Genomic DNA, 14226 nt, shown 5'->3' on the forward strand with positions numbered 1-14226 from the left:
AATATTACATTTTTGTACCTGTCTTTTCTTTTTGGTTTCTGTATGGATGAAAAGTGTGTCATACATAAAAATTGGCCAGCTGTCATTACTTTGGGCAATACTCACCCTAAAAAAATATTTGGTTTTAAACATAAATATTTCATCATTATCACTTTCCATTACACTCCCCTAAGGTAACTTTTCCAAAGGTTTCATTGATGTATGTTTCCTCAAAATACTGAAATTTAGATTATTTTAGCACCATGTCCTTAAATCAAAATGATTGCACACATTTCTTACAATTCCATTCTTGCCTCTCCTTAACTTTTACGATCTTCTTAGTGTATTTTCTTTATCATATATCTTATTTAATTAGTAAAAATATAAAGTGAGTATATTAAACTATATAAACCTATTTAAAGTACTTTCACAAACGTTTGTATATCATCCATGGAAAAGTCTGAAATGAATAGACTAGTACTAGACAATGACAATAGGATAAAGTTCTGAATCATCCATTTCAGCTAACACTATTAATCAGATTACGTAGAGAAACTGCCACTCTGTTACTTCATGAGAAAACATCCCAGTGTTAGCGTTCTCAGAAAGTAAATTATCTTTTGTAGACTGTGTTTTTGCTATTAAAGAGTGTATTATTTTTATTTTCTTCTGTAGAATTTATGACGATTAAAGATGTGTCTTAAAACGATAGATCTTTATTAACAATGAAATGGAGATATATTTGATGTGCAAATATCTATTACAATTACTGCATTCTGTCAGATTTATATTAATAGGTAAAATATAGGGCATTGAAATAGAATTTAAAAAGTAGTGAGAAACTACTTAAATCTTATTTAACTTGGGAACTAGAATTTAAGACAGTTTGAATATTTTCTGCGGTTATTTTTCTAGACAATTTAACATTTAATTTTCAAGGACAATATCAAACATTTCACTTATGATAGAAACACAATGTGAAGAAAATTTCACTTTTTGCACAGATCTTTATACATGACCTTAACCAGCTTAATATATGTTTTAAAATGATTATGGTAATTTATAAAACCTTTTAAGAAAGAAATTCAAATAATGCTATGTATATAGTCAAGAAGCATTGAAAATATTAGAGTAAAATCAAATATGGAAGCATACAGAATTACACTGGGAAACTGAGTAGGTTCAAGAAGAAGACAGGATAGATTTTCTATTAACGTATTTATCTCATACTCCATATCTACAACGACTTTTGATTAAGTTCTTCAAGTTAGTCCTAGGATAACACATAACAAACACCACAAGGAAAAACTGACTGTCTAAATGCTATTTGACAAAACATTTCTTTGGAGCAGAACCAGTTTTTAAAACTTTCTAGAAATTATTTATTCATTAAGCAAAAAGTGTGTTATGGATGATTCTGAAGTAGATGAAACACTTTACTGTAGATATATTGTAATGCTGAGTAGAATTATCAGACATCCGTAAGTTTGAGTCTTATTTTCTGCTGTTTACAAACAATATTGACTGATTTAAATAGGGCTAGATGATAATAATTAGTCACATTATTTTAGGATGTCTATAGGAAATTAAATATTTAGAATTTAACTTGAATTTGGATTCTTTTTATAATATTTTTACTGCAGATGAAGGAGTTTATAAAATGGATTTTCTGAATTCTGTTGACCTTTTTCCATAGATTTTTGCCAAGGCTATGGGACATTTTTGGAATGTACCCCAGTTGTATTTTTGGTGAAGAAGTACATTAAACAGTTTTTAGGATATTACTGTTAGGGAAAAGTTAGGCCAGCATTTTTACCTTTCTTAATCTTTAAAGTATTAGAGTAGATTTAGTTTCCATACAAATATCTAATATAGACTAAACTATGAAATAACTATCTTCATTTATATTTTATTTAAACCATAACTCTGAAAATATGTATTATTACCTCCAATGTATATGTGTGGAACCCAAAGGAATATAGTCAGAGTCATAGAAGTAAAATTAAAAAGGTTTGATCTTACTAGTCCAAGTTCATTACACCCTAACCACCTCCTGAATCTATATGAGCTCCTATCCTCACCTTTAATGAAGCCCAGTGATGAACAGATGACTTGAATTTTTTTCTCTTCTCTAGAGGAGAAGTTCTAGAATCTTATATTATATCCAAATACTATGTACTACCCATGAACGCAACCTTGTTTATCTCCATCTATATGTCCTTTAAAACATGTAACTCACAAGTGAGTTTGATTAGACTTGGAGCACTCTAGTGTCCATCAGTGAAGTTTCCTCCTCATTGGAAACTTGTTCTCCTACCGGTTTCTAAATATTCTTTCCTAGTTTTCTTCCCACCACTCTGCACCATCAAATCTCTTTCAGAGACCTCTCTTATGTAGTCTTACCATTACACTGTTATTTCTCAAGGTGCCATTCTTGGACTTCCCACTTCATTAGACTTCATTAGACGTATTCTTCTTGGGTTACCTCATTAACTACAATGAGGGATTCAAAATGCCTACTGCTAACTCAGACTTGTATTCCTCATCTCCAGATTCACATTCTAACTGCTTAGGGATATCAAAAATATTATGTCAAAAGCCAAGTGTAATCACATCTTCCATAGTTTCTTATGCTTTTGTGTTTCCTACTCAATGAACATACAACCATGTGCTCACTGCCAAGTCACACATCTTAGAGATATCTTTGACTTCTTCCTTTCCCACTTATTAATTTATTATTTCCTTATTATATTAAATTAGTATCATAGAGTTTTTAATATAACAGCAACTCTTCTCTGCATTAAGGGTTCAGTGGTAACACTCCCTGGCTTCCTGGAGATGTTGCTCCAGGTGATGAGACAGATATTAAACAGATAAGCTCTCCCTGTTTCTCTCTCCCTCCCTCCCTCTCTCTCTCTCTTTCTCCCCCCCCCCCTTCCTCTTTCTCTCTCTCTCTCTCACACACACACACACACAAATTCCATGAAAATACAGCTATGTTAAAATATTAGACTGCTATATTTAAAATAAAATGTCTTTCCATAAAAAACCAAACCAAACCAAAACAAAACTTAGAACGAGAGGTACTAGATTCCTGGGTAGCATCTAATGAAACACTCAACCTAGTAGGGAGGATCAGGAAAGGCTCCTTAGAGGAAGGGAAACCCGAGCCAAGATTGGAAGTAAAAGTATGAAGTTAACTGATTTGTGGGATGGAAAAGAGAGACTTCCAGGTAGGGAACTGTAAGTGTAAAGGCTGTCAGGTCAAAGAAAGCACAGCTAGTGAGAGCAGCTAAAGGAAAGCAGAGCTGCTGGAGGGAAAGAAGCCTGGGGAAGTGTGATGAGAGATAAGGTGGAGGAGAATAAAGGAGCAGAACATGCATATCCTAATAGACCTTATAAAGATTCTATGAGGAATAGTAAACTATCTGTGGGTTTTCGGCAAGGAGGTGATATAATCAATGTTTTTTAAAACACCCTCCATATAGTTAACGGTTACATCTATCTCTATTAACACTTAAATATCCCTTGAATTTCTCCCCCTCTTTCTTTGTCATTGCCCTTCTCATTTTTACATGAATTGCTGCAACAGTATCCTATCTCTGTTCTGTCTCTGTGAACGCACCTCCTCATTGTCCTTGGGGAAATGACTAAACGTTATTCTGTTACACACAGCAGTGTTTGTAAATTTTCCTAAAGTATATCAATCCATGGAGATGTTTTGAGAAGAAAGGATTTCATGGTCAACATAAATTTGGGAAGTACTCCATAATCTATCCCCCATTTGGTAGTTAACAGTGCAAATCCTGCAGAAAAGACTTTAACTACTTTTGTTTAATCAGGTATTTCCCAAGGTCAATTGAACTTGGTCTGTTACCAAACCAATTTTGGGTCTGCTTGCCGTACATGCAGCAAAGCCCATCTACTCACACCAGGTGGTGGCAAAGAAAAGTATAATGTTTATCTTAAGGCCAAGCAAGGAGAATGGGCAGCTCATGCTCAAAGACTCTGACTCCCTAATGGCTTTCAGGGAAGGGTTTTTAAAGACAGTGTTAGAAAGAGGGCTGTGGGCTGCATAATCAGCTCGTACTCAATTCTCTGACTGGTTAATGGTGAGGTAACAGGATGTTGTTTTGGGAATCTCAATCATCAACCTGCTGGTTCCAACCGGTCTGTGATCTACATGGTGGTGGTCAGCATTCAGTCAACTTACTGCACCTGGTGGGGACTTCAGTATCCGCAAAACAACTTAAGAATATGGCTCCAGATATTGCCTATAACCCTTGAGGAGGAACTAAATGTCCTTGACTTTGATTTATGACTAAACTATTATTATTTTGTCTTGCTTGACTGTTTTCCTTTGTTTCTGCATTTTCTCACTTCACTGACTAAATCTGCTCTTTGGAACTCAGGGAAGGCTTAGGAGGCAAAGCTTTTCTACAAAAAAAAAAAAAGGCAGGGGATATGGGGGGTGGGCTGTCCCTCAGAAGGCCCCACAGGGTCCTGCTTGGTTTCAAGTCTTCTCTTTTCTCCTATTAAGAATTACTAACATCCTTCAATACCAATATTCTTCAGAACTTACTTTTGAATAATTGCCTACAGCATGAAGTCTAACTGCCCCAATAAGGCATTCAGGGCTGTAGTTTTAGGACTTGTTTCCTTCTTCCCTTTATATTTTTACTCACAACACATGCTCAAGTACAGATCTGTAGAAACGTTCATAGTTCCCTGAACTTCCCCCATGCTATTTCAGAATATGTTTTTCTTCAAAATGCTCCTCTGTTATTTTGTACTTGGCTAGCCTCTATTCCAGACAACTCAGTTGCCAAGTTCATTGAGATTCCTTCCCTTATCTTGCAATCAGACTTAAGGAGTCTCATTTTCCTCTTGGGCATACCCTTATTTTAAATTCATTACATTTTTTCTTTACTTCTAAAAATCGAATATTAAAGAGTAAACTCTGTGAGGGCTGAGACTACTTGTCTTTTCTTTGTATCCTCCTTCACTAGCATTGTGCCTGGAATATAGTAAATTGCAAAACAAATGCCTATTAAATAAATAAACAAATGCAAAGAACCAAACCATGACCGATAGCGGATAAAGGAGAAGTAGGGCAAAGTTCCATTCCTAGATAAGCCTGTAATTTAGTGATAGTGAAAGACAAATCACTATAGCAAAAAGAAGATTAAGGAAAATCCTTTGAGAAAAGTTTGAAAGTTCATATATGGCTGGATTCATTGGGGGAATATCCCTAGAGTAGGTATTATTTTAGATGGGCTTGTAATGTCACACAGTATTTCTACAGAAGACAGACGGGTATTCCATGTGGAACTGGGATGTGCAAGGGTATATTTCCCCAGGAGACAAAGTTTACACAAATATATGTGGTGCAGAGGTATGACTTTTATTTGCAGATTCAGAATTATATGTCTTGTCTATGAGGATGGATGAAGCCTGGAGGGATGTGAGCATGAGACCGTCATGAATGCTAATGTTTTAAAAAGATTCACCCAACAGGACTGACTTTAGAAAGAGCCTGGGCATGAGGAGACTAGTTAGAATGCATAGAACAATATTCTAGGTCAGGGGATGACAAAATTTTCTATGAAAGGCCAAACAGTAAACATTTTCATCTTGGCAAGGCCACAGGGTCTGTGTCACACTACTCAACTCTGTTGGCAAAGAGCGAACGCAGACATAGATGATGTAAAATGAATGAGCATGGCTGTGCTCCAGTAAAGCCTTATTTACAAAATAGACAGAAGCCTGGGCTTTTCTTGGAGACCACAGTTTGTTCCATGAAAGTTAACAAAGGTCTGAAATGACTGATAGCAGTGCCAACGGAAAAGAAGGGATACCTGTAAGGAAATCATAGCGGTGGTATACACAGCACGTATCTCAATGCACGTGGGCGGCAAAGAAGGAAAAGGAGTTAAAGATTATACTGAGAGTTGAGACCCAGTCACTGGAAGGCTGGTGGTGCCACGGACAGAAATAGGCATGTTAAAAAAAGGCTATTTGGGGAATGAAGATGATTAATTGTAATGGAAGAAGCCAGTTAGTGGAGGAAAGCTGTACAGTGTGAAGAGCAGTCCCATTAAACTGTGAACAACACTGAAAACTCCAAAAGCCTCTACCACTTGGCGATGAGTTTTAATGAATTTGTTTGAACTTTTCAATTTTTACATGATAAATAATGAAGAAGTATATGAGTTTCCTTAATAGTACAGCATGCCCAACGTGGTTTTATTAGCATTCTACACAGAATGCGCTGCTCTTTCACCCATCCACCTGGGATATAAAACAAAGTGCGCTATTATGGAAAGCACTTATTTCAGAGATAATAATCTATTTTTTGCTCTAAATAAGTCTACAATGTATGTTGTTTGACAAATGTGACCTTATTCTTTTTCCTTTATTCAAGACTTCCAAAGGATTTAATTTTGAATGTAAGCAGGCAAACTAAAATAAGATTAACTATAAACTGTTTTTCTCCATTTGTTTTCCTGAGCAGGCAAATGTTACTATGCATTTCAATTAGAAATATACTTGTCAGGTGGGAAGGAAGAAGGATTAAAGTGAGTCAGCAACAGAACAGGACAGGCTTCTTTACCGAATCTGCTTCCTGAAAAATAAATCTAGAAATGAATTATTCAAAGCCATACTGAAACTAGTCAGCAACAATGAAATAGGGTTCAATACACCTGAAACCTGTTTAGGGGACTTAATTTTAACGTCTATTTCTTGAATTTCTATAAAATTTCCTTGTTAAATCAAGAACCAGAAAGACTTTTCCTTAAAATTCCACTTCATTATAAGGGGCCTGAAAACATTGCCATTGTTATTCTCCCTTGCATGGAAAGCTTTACCATAGTTAAAAACTGTGCTCCTAGCTATAACATCATATACCTGGGACTCCGCTGCTCATGGCTTTTTAAAGTTTCCTGTCCCTTATTTTCTCCATTACCATATAATCTCCTTTTTAGTAACCTCTCTTAAAGATCTATTTGGATTTTAGAAACAATACAGGAGTCCTATCCCAAGTAGGAACATTGATCTAGAATGTTTTCCTCCTGTTGTGAGTCAAACTGAATGGCTTCTTCAGAAAAACCTGTTATGTATTAAACACTCTAATGAAAATGTGTTCTCTTTGCAATTTTTAAAGAAAAAGTATAAAAGGGCTGTTTGCTATGCACTTGAAAATCTACTGCTGGGCATGTGTAGTGATATTCAAAACACCATTTTAATTATGCCTACATCTCCTCTTGTTTTGTTCTATTACGAGAAATAAAATTAATCATTTAGCAAATTTGGATTGATGGTAGGTTATAACTTATTCTATTATTCTACAAACAGATCTGAATATATCTGATATATCATATTAACTACACTAAGGAAATATTTAAAATTGAAAGAGACAATGAAAACAACACCCATGTGTGCTGGGGAAATGGGACTGCTGCTGCTGTCTGACAGGTTTCTTATATAAATGCATGTCTTCAGTGTTGTCCTAAATGTGATGATGTTTTTAGGGTATCTGAAAATACAGTTAGTCAACTTTAAACTCAAAATGAAAAATAATACCTGATGATAGGATGCAGTGTTTAAGATTTTCCCTAAAACAATTAGATGAATTATATCAACTACTCAAAAGAGTTGAAGTATAAACAAGTTATATAAAATATCTATAGTAACAATCATCAAACTGGGATATGAATACCCTTGGGGGGTCAGGAAGATTTTCCAAATGGTAAATGGGGACAGATAGTTTTAAGGAAATCAGTTTCCAGATTTTCAGTCTCTGTATGTACAGGCATATCTCATTTTATTGTGCTTCGCTTTACGGTGCTTCAGAGCTATTGCGTTTTTTACAACTTGAGGGTTTGTGGCAACCTTGATTCGAGCAAGTCTATCTGTGCCATTTTTCCAAAAGCATTTTGGAGACACTTCACGTCTCCGTAATTAGATTTTGGTAATTCTCATGGTATTTCAAACTTTTTCATTATTTTTATATTTGTAATGGTGATCTGTGATCAGTGATCTCTGATGTTACTATCATAATGATTTGGGGGCATCACAAAATGAGCCCATATGAGACTTAATCCACAAATATTGTGCATGTTCTGACTGCTACACTGACCAGCCATTCCCTTGTGTCTCTCCCTCTCCTTGGGCCTCCCTATTCCCTGAGTCACAAGAATATTGAAATTAGACCAATTAATAAGCCTACAAAGGACGCTATGTGTTCAAGTGAAAGGAAGAGTCGCACGTCTCTCACTTTAAATCAAAAGCTAGATAGAGATGATTAAATTTAGTGAGGAAGGTATATCAGAAGCCAAAATGGGAAGAAAGCCAGGCCTCTTGTGCCAAACAGCCAAGGTGTGAATGCAAAGGAGAAGTTCTAGGGGGAAATTAGAAGTGTTACTCTAGTGAAAACATGAATGATAAGAAAGTGAAACAGCCTTGTTGCTGATATGGAGAAACTTTGAGTGGCCTGGAGAGATCAAACCAACCATAACATTCCTTCAGCCACAGCCTAATCCAGAGCAAGGCCCTAACTCTCTTCAATCCTGTCAAGCCTGAGGGAGGTGAGGAAGCTGCAGAAGTCAAGTCTGAAACTAGCAGAGGTTGGTTCATGAGGTTTAAGAAAAGAAACCATGTCCACAGCATTAAAGTGCCAGGTGAAGCAGCAAGTGCTAATGCAGAAGCTGCAGCAGGTTCTCCAGAAGACGTAGCTACAATAATGAATGAAGGTGGCTACACTAAACAACAGATTTCCAATGCAGATGAAACAGCCTTCTATTGGAAGAAGATGCCATCTGGGACTTTCACAGCTAGAGAGAAGTCAATGCCTGTCTTCAAATCAAAGGACAGGCTGACTCTCTTGTTAGGGGCTAATGCAGTTGGTGACTTTATATTGAAGCCAATGCTCGTTTACCATTCCAAAAATCTTAGAACCCTTAAGAATTATGCTAAATCTACTCTGCCTGTGTTCTAAAAGCAGCAACAAAGCCTTAATGAGAGCACAATAAGGTTTACTGAAATTTTAAGCCCGCTCTTAGGACCTACTGCTCAAAAAAAAAATTTTTTTTTCCCTTCAAATATAACTGCTCATTGACAGTGCACCTGGTTACTCAAGATGTCCGATAAAGATGTACGATAAGATTAATGTAGCTTTTATTTAAGAAATAAATTTCATAAGACTATAGCTGTTATAGATAGTGATTTCTCTGATGGATCTGGGCAAAGTCAATCAAAAACCCTCTGGAAAGAATTCACTATTCTAGATGCCATTAAGAACACTGATGATTCATGGAAAGAGGTCGAAGTACCAATGTACACAGGAGGTTGCAAGAAGTTGACTCTAACCCTAATGGATGACTTTAAGGAGGTCAAGACTTCAGTGGAGGAAGTAACTGCAGATGTGGTGGAAATAGCAAGAGAACTGGAATTAGAAGTGGAGCCTGAAGATGGGACTGAATTACTGCAATCTCATGAGAAAACTTTAACAGAAGAGGAGCTGTTTCCAATGGATGAACAAAGAACATGGTTTCTTGAGATGGAAACTACTCCTGGAGAAGATGCTCTGAAGACTGCTGAAGTGACAACAAAGGATTCCGAATATGATATAAACTTAGCTGATAAAACAATGGCAGGGTTTGAGAGGACTGACTCCAATGTTGAAAGTTCTGTTGTAAGTAAAATGCTACCAAACAGCATGGCTGCTACAGAGAAATATGTGAAGAGTCAATTGATGTGGCAGATTTCACTGTTGCCTTATCCTAATAAAGTGCCACGGCCACCCCAGCCTCAGCAACCATGACCCTAATTAGTCAGCAGCCATCAACACGAGCAAAAGGATGAGTACTCGCTGAAGACTCAGATGATGGTTAGCATTTTTTAGCAATAAAGTATTTTTTCTTTAAGGTATGTATATTGTTTTTAGACATAAGGCTCTTGCACACAATAGACTACAGTATAGTGTAAACATTACTTCTGCATGCACTGGGAAACCAAGAAAATTGTGTGGCTTGCTTTATTTTATGAGACATTCCCTTTACTGTGGTAGTCCGGAACTGAACCTGCAATATCTCCTAGGTAGAGGCACCTGTATTCTTTCCAACAGGTGAGATGGTTGACCATGCATCTTCTTTCCCACCTCCCTTCTCACAGTTGCCATGCTCTCATCTTACAAAAGAAAGGTAAATCTCTTACGAATTCTGGATTTTGCTGCAATGACTTTCATTTAATGATCTCGAATTATTCATTGTTCAATTCTCGTCAAATAATACATTGTCCCAGAGAAAAAAAAGCATTGTGCCATTAGGCATCAAACTCACAGCAAGGCCCCGTGCTTTATCTATCCATGTATCTATCAGTCATCTATCTAATAGCATTTAATCATCTATGTATCTCAACATTAGAATTCAGAAGTTAGATTGTTGTTGATGCGTTCATTTAAATTGGAAAATAAAGGCAGGCCTTTTCTAACAGGAAGTAAAAATGATCTTGCTATTTTGTTTAACAGCAGGCCTGGCTTTGGGAATTAGGTTATATGTCAGATATTTTCCCATTACTTGAATGATCCAAAACATTAGCCCCAAGGTTACAAAGTACATGATATTTCTCCAGCATTTTATACAAAAACTTACTTAATGATATTTTAACTTTCTCAAACCGTTCTTTGGGCAGCTGGCTAAAAATAGTACCTCTAAGTGAAAAAGAAACGGGTATAAGTAATAGTTACTTGATATGTCTGGGTAAAGACTTTTTAGGAGTAGCAGAAATTAAGGAAATAAATGCTTTCAAGAAAATTTATTTCAAGAGAAATGAGCTTCAATCATTTGCTTTCACTGAAAATGAATAAAAAGCTAATCAATATGTCAGCTGATGTTTGTCATAAAGAAATATTAACTAACTGGTGCTCTTAATCAGCATCTAGTAGCACTCAACCAATATGGTCTTATGGCAATTTATTTGAGGGGATAAGGGACACTGAAAAAAAACTGGGAAAATCTGATAAATTATCTAATTATTTTGATTACTATATACAACCTAGACAACTCAACTAAAATAAATATAAAACAACCCCTTCCATTTTTTTACCATTTTGCCTCAATTATTCAGATACATTTAAAAATTGTTTAGTTTTTCTTGTATTGGCAATCCTCATCATTCTGAAAACCACAAAGATCAGAATTTGTTCATTTTGACCAAACAACCTTAAAGACTTTTATAGTGGAAAGCCCATATTCTATAGTTTTTAGTACATAATAAATGTATCTGAGTGAATCTAATAGAACTTTAACAATAGTTTTTTATACAAACATACCATCCCTTGATTTTCTTAGACAAATCAAATGCTACAACCATTTGTGCTAAAACTTATTGGTTAGACCAGTGTTTTCCAGAATGTATACATAAGACGGTTTTAGCTGGTAGACAGGCATAGAACAAAGTAGCATTGAATCATACAACTATTTCTTTAGCAATTTTCTTTCAATCTTTTTTAATGCATCAAGGAGAAAAATCAGTTTGTTGCTAGCATGCTTGAACATTGTTCTAAGACCTTCCGTTCTCTCTTGGCATGAGACAGAATTTAACTAAGATTGAATACTACTGAAATATTTTCACTGTTGTAATCAAATAAAGCTGTTAAGTCTTTGGGCTCTGAAGCCAGACTACTTTTGTCCAGCTGCTGGCTCTACTACTTACTAGTTTGGTGACCTTAGGTTACTTTCTCAACCTCTCTGTGCTTCAGAGATTTTCTTCATATATGATAATACCTACTTTTGAGGGTATTAGACTATAATGAGATAATATTTATTCATGTAAAGAATCTCAAAAAGTTATGTCACATAATATTATAAGCTCGAAATGGCTAATTACTGAAAATTTTTTTCTCATATTACTTTGTGTTGATTTCAGGTGGTACTGGTTTCTCATTTATAGAAGTATAAAAGTAAAATGATTAAAAGAAATATTTAGTAGATAATTGAATACTGATATCGGTATATTATGAAAATCAAAATTGTCATTTCTAAATAGTTAATCTGTACAGCAATAACTGTTGACATTTGGTCCTTGGGGTTTCCTTTAAGCACTTATAGAGCACTCCTACTTCCAGCTAGGAAGAAGTACCTTGTGGCACCATAATGTCCCTCCCTGAGAAAAACCAGATCTGAGTAAAGTACCACAACATCCTGTTTGAAACGTTTTGGAAGATGCCAAGACAACCATGCCTAGAGAGGCTAAGTTTCCAATGAGAAGGAAACTGTGGAGAAATTCGTCATCATTCTTCAAGCCGCTTTTCTTCTTAGGGCATTTGCCAATCCTTGCCTTTGTGTGAGAAGAAAACACAGGCAAAGGGCCATAGGCAAGAAACAGAGAAGCTAGAAGAACAACTGGAAATGCCAAATGGCTGGAGAGACAAAAATCTGAGTTCACGGCTGCCAAAGCATCAGAGATTTGAGGGGCGAGATCCTAGAGAGAGGGTAGGCACAGGGAAGTGAACTGGACGTTGTTGTTACTGTTTACATTTTATCATTTGCTGAATTCATTACATTTGCTGAATTTTAAAGCTGGCAAGAAAGAGGCTAAGAAAATGTGAAAAAAGGCACTGCTCTACAGGGTTCTACACCCATAGATCAGGCATTCCATCAGCCTCCAGTTAGTGGTGCTGGATGAGGCTCTGCAGGCAAGAATATAAGACCCGTACTTCCAAGACAGAAATGGTACAATGTATTCAACTTGCAACCAAGTGGCCAGTCGGTTTCCTTGAAAAATCATAACATGTTGTGGGGGTGGTGGTCTATTTTGATCTCTTTTACTGGCAGGTAGGAAATTCATAGATGACAGTGTCAAATAGGCCTGGGTAAGTAGGAGAACTTACTGTTGGGCCATGTGTAGTCTCCAATTCCGCCACCATGTCTACTCTGTACGGGTGCCCACTGGGCCAGTTCTGGGGTTGGCCATCGACAAAATCTGGCTAACATTTACTAAGTCATTTTTCTCCTTGGCTTTTCTACCTCTTCCATGAGGGATGCACTCTGGTAGGTATGGAAATCTGGGCTATCTGCTATCTGCCTACTCATGCCCATGTATCCTTCTTGATGTCCCACTTAGACCTAAACTAGTAATGGACTGCCACTGGCCCTGTCGTACTTCATGACTGGACCTGTCTGGTAGACCCTGTGCATAACTTGTGGTACTTATGGATGCATGTTCATTTGTTGCCCATAGACAGCCTTAGCCTTCCCTCTCTACCAAGGCTCAATAGCACCTCAGGAGCTGTTTCTTGAAAGGTCTATAATTTTCTAGTGCAGATCACGTGGCCTTGCACTCAAGTCTCAAGGAACTGCATTATGATTCTCATTGAATCTTGTAAACATTTGTATCTTTTCACCACTGAAATCTCCTATTCCATAGAGTCTGCCAGATACTGTGATCCAAGCCACGGGCTTCTTGCACCACAGCCAGGACCTGCTGTGAAGCCTTTTTTCCTTTCTTTCTTTTTCATTTTTTTCAGAAACCTACTCAAGCCTAACAGTCTTCTGAGTCTCCAAGTGTGTTGTCCAAAGCAGTAATTCTAAGTGTGGAATGTGTTGCCTTTAGAGTTCTATGAGGCTTTCCAGACTTTATGCTTCTTTTTTTTGTGATACGGGATGCAAAAATGAAGCAATCTGACTCTTACTGTCCATACTACACCTGGCCAAATTCACTTCCATTGTCCCTCACTTTACATTTTCCCTCTGCAGTACGTCAGTAGAACTTAGGAATACCCATGTAAACCCACTGTCCTTATAGCATTGCCCCAATCACAATCCCCGCCCCTACAGCCATCATTCAAATTATTGGATCATCACACCAGCAGAGGTAGTCCCTTCCACTAGGGAATTCCCCCAAGTCATTGCCAGTGGAATATTAAGCAATTGGGTCACCACTTTTTGTTCCATCTTTTGCTTAGGATTGGGTTCTCTCTACCAGTCAGGCAACAAGTGAACCAGTCCCCACCTTTATGCCTCTTTTCTTGAACTGCTCTCAGTACCAACTCTCTCTGTCATGTCATCTAAGAAGAAGACATCAATATACGATCAGACATAAAAGAGACTCATTGTGGCAAATAGTTGTTAAAGTAAAGGAGGAGGGCTTAAGAGTGGTGGAAAGAGGCTTTACCACATGCTGGTGGGTCTGACATCTGTGAAAGGAGAGAGGGAAAGAGAGAGGATGAGATAGGAACAACTCATG

This window comes from Tursiops truncatus, chromosome 5, assembly GCF_011762595.2.
Source record: "Tursiops truncatus isolate mTurTru1 chromosome 5, mTurTru1.mat.Y, whole genome shotgun sequence".
Classification (NCBI taxonomy): domain Eukaryota; kingdom Metazoa; phylum Chordata; class Mammalia; order Artiodactyla; family Delphinidae; genus Tursiops; species Tursiops truncatus.